The 17,359-nt window shown below is 48.0% G+C and overlaps 1 protein-coding gene across 2 annotated transcripts in view; it reads left to right on the top strand.

The window, feature by feature from the left end:
* LOC119163739 (uncharacterized) overlaps positions 1 to 17,359 on the top strand; it is a 124,763-nt gene that overhangs the window by 85,201 nt on the left and 22,203 nt on the right. Inside the window, exon 3 of one of the 2 annotated variants that reach the window (XM_075873484.1) lies at positions 4,184 to 4,323. The exons of the other annotated variant lie outside the window; for it this stretch is intronic. The gene's annotated coding sequence lies outside the window, so the exon portion shown is untranslated. The remainder of the gene's footprint in view (positions 1 to 4,183; positions 4,324 to 17,359) is intronic. 2 annotated transcript variants of the gene reach the window in all.

Raw genomic sequence — 17,359 nt, 5'->3', positions numbered from 1 at the left:
GGGTTCAAGGGAGGGCAAAGCAAGGAAAAGCAGGATAGTTGTCCTTTGAGGCGCTATGTACACAATTGTGTGCACGACTTGTTTTTGCTGAGAACGACCAATATGTATCGTTATCATGGATGAATGGAACCTCTTTCGCAATAAGTTTGTCTTCATTTAACTTCATTTTGCAAGGTACGGTTATGGTCACTTTGCCGAAGGCACTGCCACGTTCGACATGTCGTTCGACGTGCCACCTCGTGCGAACGATGCGCAAAGTATAATATTTTATTTCCTCAAAATGCACATGACGAGAAATGAACTTGCGCTATATACCTATAGCCTGAACTTTCATTCTATTTATTCCAACACACAACTTGCCTCAACACCACAATATAATTAGTAACGGCATAACACGTGTAAATTAACACATTATGACATCATTTTTGTTCCAGCTGAATATTGAGCAGTTAAAAATAAAGTTGCATCGATTAGACACATTTACAGGCAGTTATTCATATAGGTGCCGCCTAAAAAGGGTTAAAGGAGTGTTCACAGTAGTGAGATATTTTCGGGGAGGGGGAAAGTGAGGATAGCGAATCCCTTGACTATGACGTCACGCACTCGACAATTCGCGAGTGGGCTCGAGTGGCTGCGCCCACTCACTAATCCGTGACATCTGCGCTTCTCTTCGAAGATTATTTCTCCCCCCTGTGTGAACACCCCTTAACTACAGGCACGTCTGGTTTGCTATCCTACGTATAGGGAGAAGATATATATTCAAAGAGATAGATTGATAGAGAATGATAAATTGAGAATCACGCGCACACTTGAAGGAAGACGTCATTTTTGTAGGCGGTCGCACAGATCGGTGCACTTCTTTGAGTATTGCGAGAACCGCAGCGTGCTTAGATTTGAGGGCACGCTAATCAGCCACAGGCGACCATGCTTAACCCGGACTTCCTTCGCTATGGTGTGCCTCATAATATTATCATGGTTTTGGCTTGCGGATGCATTCAGCAACTTCAGTATTCAGCCACAGCACAAGAAAGAGATTGAGTGACGTTTGACGAAGACAGGATCAGAACTTCCCGACTGAATTGCTTTCGAAGCGTCGCACTCTTACATATGGGGTTAATGAAAGGCCTGTGCCGCCGCATATGTGGCTTTTTGACACACATATGACGAACAGTGCAAAGTAAAAGCCGGCTAAAAACTATACGATTATTAGATCAAGATATTAAACAATCTGTTTGAAGTTAGAGTCTGTCTATGCCGGTTGTCGCGGGGTCATTGGCTTGTGTAGTGCGCAGGATGCCGATATGGAATACTATATAGCATGCACAAACTTTTAAATTTTCAGGAAATACAAGGCCCCTAAACGAATTTCAGGACATATGGGACGAGAAAAATTAGTTATAAGGGAGCCGTTTGGTGGCACTCTGTTAGTGTGTATTAAAAAAAAAAAACTTTAAAAAGTCGCCAGTCGCAACAGCCGAACTCTTACATCCGTTGGCGTAACAAGCGAGAGAACATTCCAGTTGTGTCCCTTAACTTACTCTAACGTTACTGGTTATTCACTCGTGCATCACTGCACACGCAATGCAAAGCGAGCCTGCTCTGTGTACACCGCGCTGGCACTCTGCCGAGAAAGTTGTTCGAGAAGTTATCCGACCATCTCTCCGCATCGACCGAGCGCGCTGTGCTCGCGTGCGGGCCTCGGACGCAGCAACCGTTTATATAGACAGACTGACGTTGACCTTGGGCTTGCTGCTTGTTTGGTCTCGGAAACCCCGAGTCCGGGTGCCGTACGCCACGAAATAAATCACAGCGAATGGCTCTTCTACGCCGAATATGATTGCACGAGGCATACACTGCTTGCTGACTACGCGCAGCTCTTACAGCTCCGTTCATAGATGTCCTTAGACGTGCGTGTTTTGCAATGGCCCCGGTCGGTGTCGTTCTTTTTACTTTGTTCCCCGGAGCTCGCAGCGACACTTTTGTTAGGGCCTGTTCGTGTATTCTGGAACACTTAGCGGAGCAGCGCGAAAAGGACAAGGACAGTGGCTGGCCTGCACTACTCTTTGTGTCCGTTGGCACTGCCCCGTTTAGTGTTCTCGAATCTCGCTTACTTGTGTGTATGCCAGGGTGTGTTGAGTTTGTGGTCGTGGTATTGCCATAGTGTGTACGTCAACAGCGCTTAATTCACGCGTGTAAATGTACAGCCTCCTCCTATTCAAGCTTTGTATGCTTGTGAGCCTTAGGCATAACTTTCGTTATGCCGACCAGCAGGAAGTTATCGACTTGTTAAAATAGAACCAGAAAAAAAAGCTGACATCAGATGAGACCCACAAGACGTAATGGCTGACGAAAGAACAATAATGGTAACAAAAAAGAAACAACCGGAAGCTGGAAATGAGTCCATATATATATGGTTCATGACAAAGAACACGTTTTCACCGGCTTTCTGTTCTTTATCGCATAACGTGGTCCTGGAGTTCTAGTGAAGTGTACCAAGTGCTGCACTCATTGATCAGTAAGATACGCTTATATATTGAAATGGTTATTTCATACGATATGACTGATGTAAAACCTCCCTGCCGTTGGGACGCTGCGTAAACGAGCGTGTGCCTGCCTGGTCGGGGGACGTCTTTCCCTGTAGAACAGCGGGTGTCTCTCAAAAGGATTCGAACCACCTACCACCGTCATCGAAACCACCGGCTACTGGGTCACTGGTGCGGTGTAATGCGCTTACCAGTTGTTGCGGCTGTGCACCTCGATGGGGAATCGTAGGGGACAACGTATACTGTGTACGTGACGTCAGAGATCAGCCTGTTCACCGTGGCTTGGTTTGTTAGAACACGGTGCCAGAGTGTTGAGCTAACTCATCGCACGACCCCATGATATTTTACGTCTATCTTGCAGACGTGAGAAGTCGACTCACCTGTGCTATCGTTTGATTGCGAGTGCGAGCGTCTGAGTCAAACTAAAACGATGAGTCCTTCTCAAATCGACAATCCCACTTGGTCCACTCGACTCACCTATATCGCGTTCGTGTGGACGCAACTTACGATGCGGATCACTCCTCGGGAACAATCAATGCAAGCCATTTTTTTTTTGAAGTTGACACTCACAGAGACAGGTCGTTCAGTCGTCCGAATCTTTACCCAAGTGCGCGAGCGGTGACTATTCTGTGCGTCAGCACCATATGAAGGAGCCTATAGTTGGAAAGAGTGCTAGGCTAAGTAAGTGCGTGCGTTCGAAGCTCGCTCACCAGGGCCTATGTTAATGACGTACCCCAGTATTCACAAACGCTCCTCGACTCGACTTTCGCTCTTCCCTTGACAGAGCTGAGCACTTCGCCGCTGCTCGGCTGAAAATAGCACTGCGCTGCTAAAAAATTGCAGCAGATTATCGCTGATATGCAGTGACTTTTCCTGCCTAGAGACGGTGCTCCCATCGGCTCTCTCGAGTGAAGGTGTAGCTTTGATTGAAGGGACGTTCTGGAATACGGGGGGTAATCTCTTACCAGCACACTTCAGACGGGCCACGTTTTCCTGCTTATGGTACGAGTGGGGGAGTGTGGCGTATACATATCTAAATGTTACTTTTTCGATTTCTTGCTACAGTGCCCATCCTTGGAATGTACAGTTGCGGTACGTCTGTGTATAGCACGAGCAGCCGGTTTTAGCTCTCCGAGGCGAAACCTTGAGGAAGTCTCGGGCTCTGAAGTGGTATCAGGAGCATGCGCGACCTAGTTGTCAGGCTGACAACGTGAGAGCACGATACTGCCTCAAGGTTTCGCCCCGCAGAGCGAAAACCGTCTGCTCGCGCGCTCTACCCAGACGTGGCCGTGGCTGTACAACACGAGCAGAATTATGCGCCCACTCAGTCTATCTGTTCTTCTGAAGTGGGCTAATATAGGGTGACGTCTTTAAGGAACACCCTGTCAGACGGCGACGCCAATTGAGCGAGCTTTGTACTCATGCGCTTACCGTCGCCCTGTTTGCAACTCCGCTCTGTCGGATGGCGCTGACGCACAGACAAGTCCCCCCTCGCGAAGGCCAGTCGTAGATTTGGGCGGCTGTACGTTTTTATTCAGAACTATAGTATTGCTTATGCCAAGACAGCAAGAACTAAACAAAAAACAAGAATGTGCGCAGTATGAATGAATGAATGAAAAAACTTTATTTTGGTCCTGCAGGACGCGCTTAGCGCGTAGCGGGCGTCTCCCACGTAGGGACCGACAGGGAGTACCTGGCGGCCGCTTCGTGGGCCTGCTGGAAGGCCCATCGCTGGTCGGCGAGAAGTGAGCTCCTGAGGGACCTCTCCCACTTGCTTGAGGTAGAGTCGGGAGGAGTTGTTCTACACTCCCAGAGCATGTGTTCGAGTGTCGCTGTGTGTCCACATGATGGGCATGTGTCGCTGGGGTATGCATCGGGATAATAAACGTGAAGCGTGGCAAGGTTTGGGTACGTGTGTGTCTGTCATAGGCGTAGGGTTAATGCCTGCGGTCGGTTAAGTTTCGGATGTGGGGGTGGAAAAATGCGGCGTTCCAAGTAAAAGTGCTTTGTAATTTCATTGTACGTAATTGGTGCATCCCGATTGGTATCCAACCCAGCAAGATGAGGTTGCCCTGTGGCAGTGCGGTCGGTAAGTGCGCGCGCTGCATCATGGGTGATCTCGTTGAGGTTGGATAGGGCACCCGGCACCTGGCCGAGATGGGCGGGGAACCAGATGACAGTGTGGTGCTTCAGGGCACTCGGGTCCGCATTGCGCAGGATACGTAACGCCTGGTCCGAGATGACTCAGTAAACAACTTTTTTTCTTCAGTGGGTGACCACAGGTCCAGCTGCTTAGGGAAGAAGGGGTTCATCAACATTTTCGAAAAGCATGACGAGGTTCGGGGCCTGGCCCTTGAGGTGTTTGCGAGGGCGCTCACATGACATGACGCACTCCCCTTTCCACTCTACACACTCCCACATCTCGGCGCCGCAGTGTGAGCACGATAAAAGGAGTTTCGAGTTGGCCCGTTCACCCTGCGGTGTTGCTATACCTCCTCGCAGACTTGTTTATAATCTACGCGGTCGGGGCTGTATATATAGTGACGCGGTTGCGTGCGCGATGAAACGGAAGAGCGAAGCGGGCCCTCGTCGTGCGTGACGCAACTTCCTGTTATTCATACCTCGCGTTGGCGCTTGCGCGTCGTTCGGTTTATATACGTGTGCAAGCAATCGCGCGTGAAGAATTGCCTCAGGCCGCTATAGGCTTAGCGCGAAACTGGAGATACCTAGGAAGCGACGGAACTTGCACTTCTACTTGTCTGCTTTATTTTTCTTTCGTTTAATTATGGAATCTTTCAATCTTTTCGCGGTCATGCTTGCGGGCCCCCCGTGAAGGTTAAAAAGGAGTCCGGTTTCGAGGGCACGGATGAAGTGTGGACCTACGCGAGGTTTGTTTCTTCGGTGAATGTATCCGGTGGGGTTAGATCACCGACCCGTGGTTCTCTCTCTTTCCCGTGACGATGGATGGCGGCCCACGGCTCGGGGGTTGGTGTATACTGTTGTCGATGATGTAAAACGCGGAAAAAGTGAGAGAGAGTACGACAGTGAGAAAGAGCCTGCATCTAAGCGTGTCTGCTTACTCATACACAGGGAAACTAACTTCGAGGCAAAAAGAAAACAGAGCCCTCGCAGTGAGTGCGTGCAAATAGAGGTGTACGCAAAATAAAAAAAAGAAAGAAAGCCGTAATTTATCGTGCTGTTAACTACCAGCGTATACATGCCGTCACTGCTTGGTGAAGATAAAGACCCGTATTTTGTGAGGAATCGCTTCATCTAAATTGTGTAATTTTAAGACAATCCACTGTTCGCTGCCAGCCGATCGCATTGGCAATTCACGCCGGCCCTTTTCCCCTCATCATATCAAATTTAGCACCTTCATATCAAACTTAGCAGCCCAAGTAAGTAACCAGTTATCAAATTGAAGTTGCCCCACTGCCTGCATAACAAATGTACAATTAGCGGGCGTACTACCAACCGTACAACGAAAGACAGAAAATGTTTCGGCGCTTTATGACCAATGTGCGATCCTGCAATTCTTAGCTGCCTGGAGTTGTGCAGGCACGGCCGACTACTTATGTGCGGCGATGGCATTGGGACCAGCCGCTTGTTAGGGGAATCCCCACAGTTATTCGTGCGAGCGTATCCGCTGTGACCTACTTGTATGCCGGCTTTCACAGCTGGCAGGAATGCTACGCAACTTAACGCTGCGGTACCTGCGACGAATGGTTGCTCTATTATTGATCCATCTCGTAATAACGAGGTTAGCCCTTGTAGAGGTTTCTTAGGGTGTAGACACGTGTCTATAAATTTGTAGAGTTTGCTATAAGTACACGAAAGGGAACTCTGGCGCTACTGGGAGCTGCGTGCAACGCACGGTGCTCAGCACGCATGGGAATGATGGGTAGCACACCAATTTGTCTTCGTACTTTCGGGTCCGCTTGGCTTGACGAGACTTTCACCACCTTGAGTTTTCAGGCTTATCAATTCAAATCGGGTCACTAAGATGACAATAGCCCGTTATTTTATTTGAAACGAAACAGAAACACAGCAACGAACCAAGCCGCAAATGCGATTGAAGCCAGCAAGTACGAAGACTATAAGGAAGACTAGGCAAATATGTGTACTACCTGTCATTCCCATGGTGTCTGAACGATCGCTGCGCCAGAGTACCTTCTAGTTAATTTTAGTAAACTCCAGTATAAACCCTACGCACTTCGACGGTTGCAGGCACGCCCAAAGAAGCACATTCAGTAGTCGTGAAGAAAGATCTTCAGAATACAATGACCCGTTTGCGTGAAGTCACCTCTACTCTAGCAGCAGTCGCGAGTCCCTGAGTGTTGATGGATTTACTACTTTCATACCCTAATTTGAGAATTGCACCCTGCCGTTGTCTCAATTCAAGTATAGTCGTCGCGAAGCAGCGTTGCACACTTCAGAACAATGTGCTGTCATCAATGCCGCGTAACGCGTTTGGCGGGTGACAAGCTTGACAACAACAACAACAACAACAACAACAACAACAACAACAACAACAACAACAACAACAACAACAACAACAACAACAACAACAACAACAACATTAATAACATGTGGGCTTTTATGTTTGTGAGGCAGGCCGTCTCTGTCAATGAATCAATCAATCATACTGTCAAACGGTGCCTGGGATGAGGCCTTTTTGCCGTTCACAAGCCTTCTGCTCTTCGTAAAGCGGTTCCGACGCAAAAATTAATTTCCCGGCGACTTCGCCGCGACCCGTTCGTGCCGTCGCATCCATCCACGGCTCGTCACAGTCGCCGACCAGGAACGGCAGCTAGCGCCGTCCTTGACACAGGTCGCCCACGGAGTCCTGCGCTCAGCAGCGTCGGTGTGCGTGCGTGTATATATGCCCGAGTGTGCACAAGTCTCTTCATACCCACTTATGTACCGTTTACACTCACACAATAGCTGCAGCCTTTCAGTAGTAGAAAGCGAAAGAGAACTCTAAGAGCAAACTTGCGAAATTTACCCGTACCACCAAAGACATGTACAAAACTAGCTAAGTTTTAATCGATGAAGGTGCTTTTTTTTTGGCAGCTTCTTTTTAATGCAGCTTTTTGATGGTAGAGATGAGTCACACTACAAAAACATACCCCATTAAATAAAGCTCTGCTGGTACTTTAGCATTGGTTCGTGTGTTTGCTCACGCGTTTTTCGTCTCGTCTTTCGTGGTGGCTAATTTCGCAAATGTCGCAACAACTTTCCCAGACACAAATCACCTATTAAAGGGATAGTAGTCTCTAGCCATGTCCCACTTCTAGCAGAGAACGGAGCACTAGTCTTCTGATAATTCGTTTACTCGTTCGTATGTACGTGCCTGTAACGCTAGTTAGCGTGCCCGCTGTAGTACTTAACTCTGCTGCTTCCACAGCTGCTTCGGCTCGTTTAGGCAGCAGTGTGCACTCGTCCACATGCATGTTGCGTCATCTATGCAATTAGTTCAGTCTCTTAAAAATCGCTAGAGCAATGCTGTTGTGCTTGCGGTTCTCTTACGGCTATTTCAATACAATGTCTTGTTGAGATAATTACAGTCGAGTGCAGTGCGTTGTATTCTGAAGAAATGGCGATAGTCATGCCTGCAAACCTTCTCTAAAGAATATCCGGCAGCATTTCGCACCCCGTTTTCAAAGCCGAACACCAGTAGCAGCGGCAGAAACAGCAATATAAGATTAAAAAAATCAACAACTATGACTGCTTCTATTTAGTCGTACTGCTGCCGCTGCTAATGAAACTCCATTTGCGTACCACTACTCTTACTACACCAATATTACCGCCACGTGCCACCATCTTTATTACTGCCATTACGCACCACTACACTTAGTACTGCCGTACTATGTGTACACCTAGTACACCTGGTACTACTGTACTAGGTGTACTTCCAGTAGGTTTCACTATTCCTGCAAACACTATTACGCACGAATATTAGTGTACGACTACTGCTACTACCAGTAATACTACTACCACCACCAATTCGTACTACTTCCCTACTATTAGTACTACCAGTACCTACAATATATCACCACCAACCACTACCAACGACAACAATGACTACTGCTACATCTGCAGCAATGGTGCTAATGAACAACATATTTGCACAGCGCAGGACTGCACGTAGTTACGACTTAACTACAGAACAAGAGACAACGCTGTGCAAATGTGTTGATTCCCAATCACCAACTAGCCCGAGCATCTGTCTTATCAAGCTACTGAAAAGCTGTTTCTTGTGATTGTTTCTCATCGGGGCCGCATTTTTAAAAAGTTTCCACGTGCTCACACTTCTTCACTTAGTGGAAGATGCGGATATTACGCGACTCTAAACGGTATACGTCGCTCTGTGCCGCCTTCTCCTCGAAACGCGCCAGCGCGACCTCGTCGTTACGGGACGAGCGCACACGCAACGGGCCGTTTCTTCTTTAGCCGCCGTCAACGGAACGTATAGTCGGCGACGCTGTCGTCCCACACCGTCGCACGCACCGCTGGCACCGACGCGTCCGCTTCGGCGCTCGCTCCTCTGCCGTCACCGTTGATCATCCTACGCCGCTGCCCGTACTCGGGAGCATGTGTGCGGTATAGACGGTGCACAGAGTTGCACTTATGTTGCACTCGCGCTGCTATGCTTCTGAGCGCTAGACCAGACTTTCAAGGGCAGGTAAAGAACTGGTTGCGTAAAACGTGGTTATTGCCGTCTCATCAGCTGTGTGCCCAGGCTTTCGGCTGCCCTAACCTCCCTGTCCTTCGCCTTTCAATCCTCCTCCTCCTTCCGGCTGCCTACACCACTGGTATTCTCGCTAGCCAAGAGGCTACGGCGGCTCTACCCGTACCTGTATTACTGTAGAGGCGCTGCGCGGTTGTCCCCTTCCCCTAACATGTGTACGTGCAGGTGTGTACTGAAGAAAGCTGATTGATTGATTGATTGATATGTGGGGTTTAACGTCCCAAAACCACTTCATGATTATGAGAGACGCCGTAGTGGAAGGCTCCGGAAATTTAGACCACTTGGGGTTCTTTAACGTGCACCCAAATCTGAGCACACGGGCCTACAACATTTCCGCCTCCATCGGAAATGCAGCCGCCGCAGCCGGGATTCGAATCTGAAGAAAGCGACCACGTGTTGTTTAACAAAGCATCTAGATAGATATGTGGGGTTTAACGTCCCAAAACCACCATATGATTATGAGAGACGCCGTAGTGGAGGGCTCCGGAAATATCGACCACCTTGGGTTCTTTAACGTGCACGCAAATCTGAGCACACGGGCCGACAACATTTCCGCCTCCATCGTTAACAAAACATCTAACGAATGATGAGCCAAGCGTACAGTGTGAAGCCGCCTGTCAAAAAAATTGTTATTTTCGGCCCATAAAGCAATAGGTGCAGAGAGTGGGGGGGGGGGGGGGGGGTCGTGCAGAAACCAAGCCTATAGGCGTACGAGCGAATGCCATTCGCCTCACATTTCGCAGGTGTTGCGTTTCTTCAACAGAAGATGGAAGCAACATGAGCAGCCAACTCGCTGCAGACGACGAGTATCTGAACTGCCGCAACAATCAGGAAGTCGATAAAGCACAGTAAAACGTAGCGCGCTCGTGTCGCACACTGAGCTATAGCGAATATCCATAGTAAGTAACCCTTCATGCTTACATAACACATTGATGCCATCGAGAATTTGGTGAACAGACCAGTGGGAGCTCTGCGAACGGGTTTTACTGGTTGCCCGTCTAACGCACTTCCTAAGACCTCACAATAATAAATCCGCCATGTTTTTAAAGGTCGATAAAGCGTGTCTGAATCGGCATTCCTTCATTATTTGTACAGCGCAAAGCATGGCGATAGCCTCGTGCATAGGGTTATTGCTTTTTTATATTGTATAAAAGATGTCTATTGCTATACCACATGTCTTGCTATATAATTTTGCGGCCACACGCAATGTCTAAGCCTTTGTTTCAGCATGCCTACGAGTGCGCTGCTTCATTGCGTGGTTCTTCTTGGCCCACAGAAAAAAAGAAACGAATAAAGTGGATGGTATTAAAGAGGAAATATCAAGTGTGGCGTAATGCTGAACGGGTCTCCGTGGTTGCTAACTCCACCGAATAAGTATTGCAGCGTGGAATATTCATTGAGAGGCTCGGTTCTAAAGGCGTTAAAGGAGAATAGTCATGAGGCTGAGTTGCGCCCCCCACCTCCCTCCCTTCCAATATGGATTTGAAACAAGGGAAAGTCGAGAGGGACAGCGTAGAAATGGTCTGCAATTTCGAAGTATTCACTACCAAGAGAAACGCAAACACTTCACCGGCTTCTTTTGGGACGTCAAACCCCAGATGCTGTTATATACTTCGCCGGCTTGACCGGCTTTTCCGACGGTGCTCAGAGTCTAGCAGGCAGGCAGGCAGATAGGAAGACCATGTCGCAATTTCCGAGGTCCCGACCCTCACTTTTCCACGTGTCGTCACAGTATCCCCTTAAAGGCGCAGTCACTGAATCTGTCGCCAAGCTCTGAACTACCAGCTTTCCCATTTCGCCCGTCTCGTGTTTTCACTAGACCAGGAATCTCCGGCACTCGCGGGCAATACAGTGCAAAACCACTTGGCAGGCTTAGGGAACGACTTTCCCAATCTCCGGGGTGCTTTCCCCAAAGATCTCCGATTGCAACTAGCTCCGGGGCGGAGGCTGAAGAAGAATAGGGAAGACATTCCCTTATATCGGCAATATCCCGTTACAGGCACGTGCGCACAATATGTAGGGGAGCAGCTTCGTTGTGCAGTTGAGAGGCTACCCTATCGTTCTCCACAGGGATACAACCGGCGGGCCGTGGAATTCCGATGATTGCTTTTGCGCCTCCGAGCGCCAGACGAGCTAGTGGCCTTGACCCGGATGTAAGCGGCCCTGTACGCCCCGATATTTCTTTCATTTCTTCGCGTTCTATGTTCTCTTTGTTATATACGGCATCGAGAATATCGGTACTCTTGATGTGTAACGCGAAAATCGCCCTTGTTTTGCACACGTCCGTGGTGCTGCCATCTGTTGCCCGATTTTCATTCCCCGTATTTCCCTTATCTCTTTTGTGTCTTACCCCTTCGTTTGTTCTTTCTACCGTGTACCCATTGTCCGCGCCAATCCCCAATTTCCATTATGTACATTTCCCTCTCATTCTCTGTGTGCTTATTCTCGGTTCCTATTTCGCGCTCTGCCCAGTCTCGCTTCCCACTTAGTTTTTTTTTTTCTGTCTTCGAACCTTTCTTTTTACTTCTTTAAGGCTCGATCTTGCAATTTTTTTGCACTTTCTTCTAATTTTACAATATCTCACTGCTCATCATCACTGTTTATCTCGTTTTCTATTTTTTTCTAAGTTTTGTTCCGATACTCCCATATAGTCGTTCATTGTTTTCCTGAATCCTATTTCCTCCAAAACGAGCCAAATTTATCGCGTCGTTCCTTCCGCATCTGCTCATCTTTGCTTATAACATCGCTTCCTTCATTCTTTCTTCATTACCTCTTTTCTTTCCTTTCATTCTATTGGCCTTCCTGATTTGTTGCAGTATCCCTCCTCACTTTCTATTGGGCGCCTATAATTTCCGGCATATTTATTCTCTTACGTATAACTGCCTACATCTTTCACTTCTCACCATCCAATCTTTCCATTCATTGCACCTACTGTTTTTCATTCACCGCATCACTTTCATATTTTCATTGCCACTTTGATATGGTTGGATTGGTTACTTCCCTGGCCCCTTTCCCGTCTCAGTGCAATACTTTCCGATCGTCCTGTCCTCTTTGCCATGTCTTATTCAAGCAAAGTCTGCTATGATCTACATATGGCCCACCACAGTGGATCAGTGGCTGCAGTTCTCGGCTGCTGACCCGAATGTCGCGGGTTCGACCCCAGTCGTAGTGGTCACATTTCGGTGAAGGCGGAATGGTAGAAGCTCGTCTACTGTGCGATATCGGTGAATGGGCCCAGCAAATGGTCGATATTTCCGGAGCCCTCCACTCATATCGTGGCTTTGGGATGTTGAACTGATGATAGTATTGCGACTTACAGATTTCAGTGGCGGCCTTGTGGGAAGAAAACCGGCGAGCGCACAGAAATGTGGCTCTTCACAGTGGGATAGGCACACATGCCTATCTGTGTGCGCCGTTTTCCAACAATTTCTGCTCTGCAGACAGCCGGCTTGTTGGCGATCAGCAGTTTCCGGTATGGGAGTCTGATCTACCGATGCCACTTGTAACTTCTCGCTGCCACAATTAATCTTTGCCCGGATATGAACGAATCAGCGTCGTTGCGACCTGTAGCAATTGAAACGCTTCGCTGTTATTGCTGTTATGTACGCGGATGAAAGTCTGATTTCCGGCATAGAGGCATAAAAGAAATAAACTGCAGTGATAATAGCACAATCAGTAAGAATATATATATATATATATATATATATATATATATATATATATACGAATACAAAAAATAGTGAAAAAGGGTATAAAAAGGGTAAATAGAAAAAAAAGGTATAATAGAGAGCGAAAGAAAGCAGGAAAGGAACAAGCATACAAAAGAAAAATAAAGAAAGGAACAGGGTTTCAAAAGAGAGAAAGAAATAAACCGGGATACAAAAATAGGAAGAACAAAACGAATAAAGACAAAAATTAAGAAAAAGAAAGAAAGAAAGAAAGAAACAGATACAAGAACAAATAAAGGACCTGGCATAAGAAAGAAAAAGCAAGAAGGGAAGAGGGATACAAAAGATTGATTGTGTGAACCATGGATTGATTGATATGTGAGGTTTAACGTCCCAAAACAACCATATGATCAAGAGGGACGCCGTAGTGGAGGGCTTCAGAAATTTCGACTGCCTGGGGCTTTTCACATGACTCAAATTGGAGCACACGGGCCTACAGCATTTTCGCCTCCACGGAAAATGCAGCCGCCGCAGGCGGGATTCAATCCCGTGACCTGCGGATCAGCAGCCGAGTACCTTAGCCACTAGACCAATGTGGCGGGGCGAGATATAAAAGGAAGAAAGAAAGAAAGAAACAAAGAGGGATACAAAAGAGACAAAAGTAACAGGGATACAAAAGGTAGAAAAAAGAAACAGGGATATAAAAAAACAGTGATACAAAAGAGAAAGAAGGAACGTTGGGCATCCGCACACAAGCTTCGCTTGCCCTGACTTTACCTATGGAGGATGGTCTCAATTTTTTTTTTCAGTGCGTCCTTTCAGTGCCACCTCTTCATTTCAGTGTCTTCGCTTTCATTCGGCAGTTCATGAACGTTTTTGTGCGCCTAATTACAATGCCATTTTTTTCCTTCGTTATCTTCAGAAGCATGGTTCAGCAATTCCTCCTTTTTCTTTTGAATTTCACATGCCCTTGGCGACGGCACCATTTCCTCAAACAACAGTAGCGAGTGCATGTCCCGAAACAACGAGCAACAACGACAGCAACAACAACAACACACCACGTTCACGACGCACAAGCGAGGCAATAGATACAGCGATGCAGATGCAATCACCGTGTTCCAGCAACGTCAATATCCCCTTCTCGCATGAAGCCATCGTTCTCATCAGCTCACCCCACACATGCCGCCCGTCCTATTGCCGGTGTTATCATATATTCTCGGCAATCATAAGTCACTACATTGACGTGAAAGCTTTCTGCATAGGCTCCCCATTCTGTTGCTTTCTTTTGTGTCCGCGGTAGCCGTGCGCGGCGAATTGCTTCTGTGTTGCGCGCAGGTATCGTATTTCTCATTGTGAACGACCGTGACATTGATAAGACTCGGAGTATAGTTTTTTTTTTTTTGTTAAAGCATCAGATTGATCGGCCGATCGACCCGGCAACTGCACGAGCGAATACATATGCACTTCCTTTTCAGAGCGCGTTCACACCGAGCATTCCGGCCGCCGAAAGTGCGCCGAATCCGATTCGGCGGCGGTGAGATACGCCGAAAGGGCCCTTGCCGTGCCGATCAATCTCGGACCAATTTTTTAGGCGTCTGCCGCGGAATCGGTCACCGCGGACCAATTAGAACGCTAGTAAAGGAATCTTGAAAAATGGCGGCCAAGTTTTACTCACATGTGATGTCGCAGTGGACGCAACTGAATGCTGTCCCCAATGGGAATTCAACCCACTTAGGGACTACCTCACGTCCCTATTTCGAGGAATATATAGGTGACCGAGCTTGTCGCGGTCTTGCAGAGCAAGACGAACCCATCAACGCCGCTGGTGTCAGTGTTTTTTTTTTTCTGCTCTTCATGCTTTACAAGACGGCGACTTGTCAGCAAAGTAAGCAGTACGGCTTCTTCTCGCTGCCTGCGTACGAGAATTATCGAACACTAGAGCACCGGATAGCGTTGTGGCGTTTGCGAGCCGCGACTACGACCGGGTGACTGTGCATCCAGCCGGCGTTCGTCCCGTTGTAGATGGCATATTCGGCGGCGCGGGGCTTGTCCAGTTGCGCATTACAAGCCACCGACAGTGACATAAAAGGAGAAACCGTCTTGCCGGTGTATACTAGCTGCGATATGTAGAGAGCATTAGGTCTCTTACGTAATGGTGAACTGGGAGAATTTTAGCAAAGTATTAGCACAATACCGGGTAATAGTGTCTACGGCAGCGTCACCTGAGTAGAAAACCATGACACGCACATGAAACAGCACATGGTCACGGATAAATGTTATTAAATAAAGATGAAGGCGTCTTGAATAGCGGTGACACGCCAGGTTTTAAAGCCTTGAGACCAAATTCATCTGAACACAAGGACAGGTGAATCATCCGCCCTTGTGCAAACACGTTTCTTTTCGGTCCTTTTTCAGGTTAAAAAAAAAAGTGTTTCTGCGCATATCTGTACAGGCAGCTTTGTGACGCTTGAATATATGCGGAACGAAATTCAGCCGAGCACCAGATGCACCTAGTGCATCATAACACGCGGTAGGGGGTCGAAAGTAAGTAGATAATGCCCTATGCTTGACGGATGCGCTTTTCGGTGCATCGTAGCACAAAGGCTTCCGCGGCCTTCCGGGTATAAAGTTAACAAATGGCTCCTGCTTTTTCACCCCCCTCTCTCTCTGCGCTATCGCTCCACTCGTGAAACAAGGGCTACGCTAGGTGGCGCACCGCTACCGCAGAAAATCTATGCACTGCCGGCTTTTCCGTTATTTGTACACTGTATGCACGTGTTTTTAAACGCACTTGCGTGCGTGTGCACTTGTTTGCGCGCACGCTTATTATGCGTGCTTTTGGATGAGTTATGGATCGATTTGAGTTTCCCCCCTCCCAGGCTGTCTCCACAGTAGCCTTCCAAAACACCGCCATTTTTTCCCCCTTTCTTAACAGAGGGCTGAAGGTGTAGCTTTCTACGCACGAGTGGTTAACCGGTGCGTGAGGAAACCGATACTATCGATTACGCAGCGAAAACGATGCGCGTGTACAAAACAGACGCAAACCGAGTCAACGGATCAATATAAACACACCCGTAGTAGTGGAGAAGTTTATGTACAAGGTCGTTGCAGGCCACCGAAGCGCGGTTTTACGCTTGAATAACGTGCTTCCGATAAGGCGTCGTTTACGGCGAGAAGTAACGTCACTGCAGGCGTTTGGAGGGTCCTCTCTCAAGTGTGGGAGAAGGAAAGGGAAACTGTGGCGAAGTTTTGTTCTGCCCCTCCTCCTTTTCTCTGCCCCATAGCACTGACGCCTTTATGATGGGAACGCACAACGAAGACAGGATATTAGCATGAGCCAGTCCCCCTCCGCCCCCCTCATCACCTGTGTGCATGTCTATGCTTTTGATCGAACGGATGTTTAAGCTATTGATTACATATCGACGTGTTGCATGGCACAAAGTGAACGAGAACAGAGGAGTGGACACAACGCACGCGTTGGCTTCAACTGCGCTTAAATTAGTGGAACCTGTCTTGTGTACATATTTCTGGCGGTTCTGCTAACAAAGATGAGTTTGAATCGTCGCCAGTGTTGATACTTCTCCCGTATCCTCTTTGGACCTGCGGCGTGCCAACTTGTCTCTGGCCGTCACCGAAGCACGACAACGAATTTCAGTGGATTTCTGTACGCGCTGATAGCTCTACACACGTCACAGCTGTGAAATGCGAAGATTATGCAAATCGGAAGTGACGTGGAGATGAAGACGAGACTATAGATAGCTCACCCGTGACGTCACGTGCTAAGCTTCATGACGTGTCTATTCACGAACATACCCGCTTTGATGACGTAGGGTGGCACAATCACATTGCGGTCAACTTGCATGAATATGATAACGATGCGGCCACATTGTTATTGGCCTCTGTCCGTCAATAAGAAGAGAACTTTTATTTTAATCTCATTTTATTTATTTATACTGTCAGCCCTTTGCGAAGGTCTATTAGAGGGGTGGAATGAAGCGATATTTGAACATAATTGTGCGTAAGAGAAACTCGAAAAAAAAGGAAGTGTTCGCTATAGTGAAGGCTTTCACCCCATATTCCCGGACGTGTACATAACCTCCCACTGCCGGTGCTGCGGCACTCAACCCGGCTACGCTTCCGCATATGCTGTGGGAGTGCCCGGCACAGTACAGACACATTAACACCATGACCCTTTCGTCGAAGCTCCATGAGGCTCTGCGGAGCCCCGCTCTTGACGACCAAACCTGGGCAACCCGCAGCACGCCCGTCAGGTGGCGTCGAGGCAAGCCCTTGACGTCCCTTCATGGGAGGCCTTGGCCCGGCCACCTAAACATACCTGCTGGTTTCTTATAATAAAGCTTATTTCTCCTCCTCCTCGTTAGTGGAACAACATTTCA

The sequence above is a fragment of the Rhipicephalus microplus genome, chromosome 9, assembly GCF_043290135.1.
Source record: "Rhipicephalus microplus isolate Deutch F79 chromosome 9, USDA_Rmic, whole genome shotgun sequence".
Lineage (NCBI taxonomy): Eukaryota > Metazoa > Arthropoda > Arachnida > Ixodida > Ixodidae > Rhipicephalus > Rhipicephalus microplus.
This window is presented reverse-complemented; position numbering and strand designations above follow the sequence as displayed.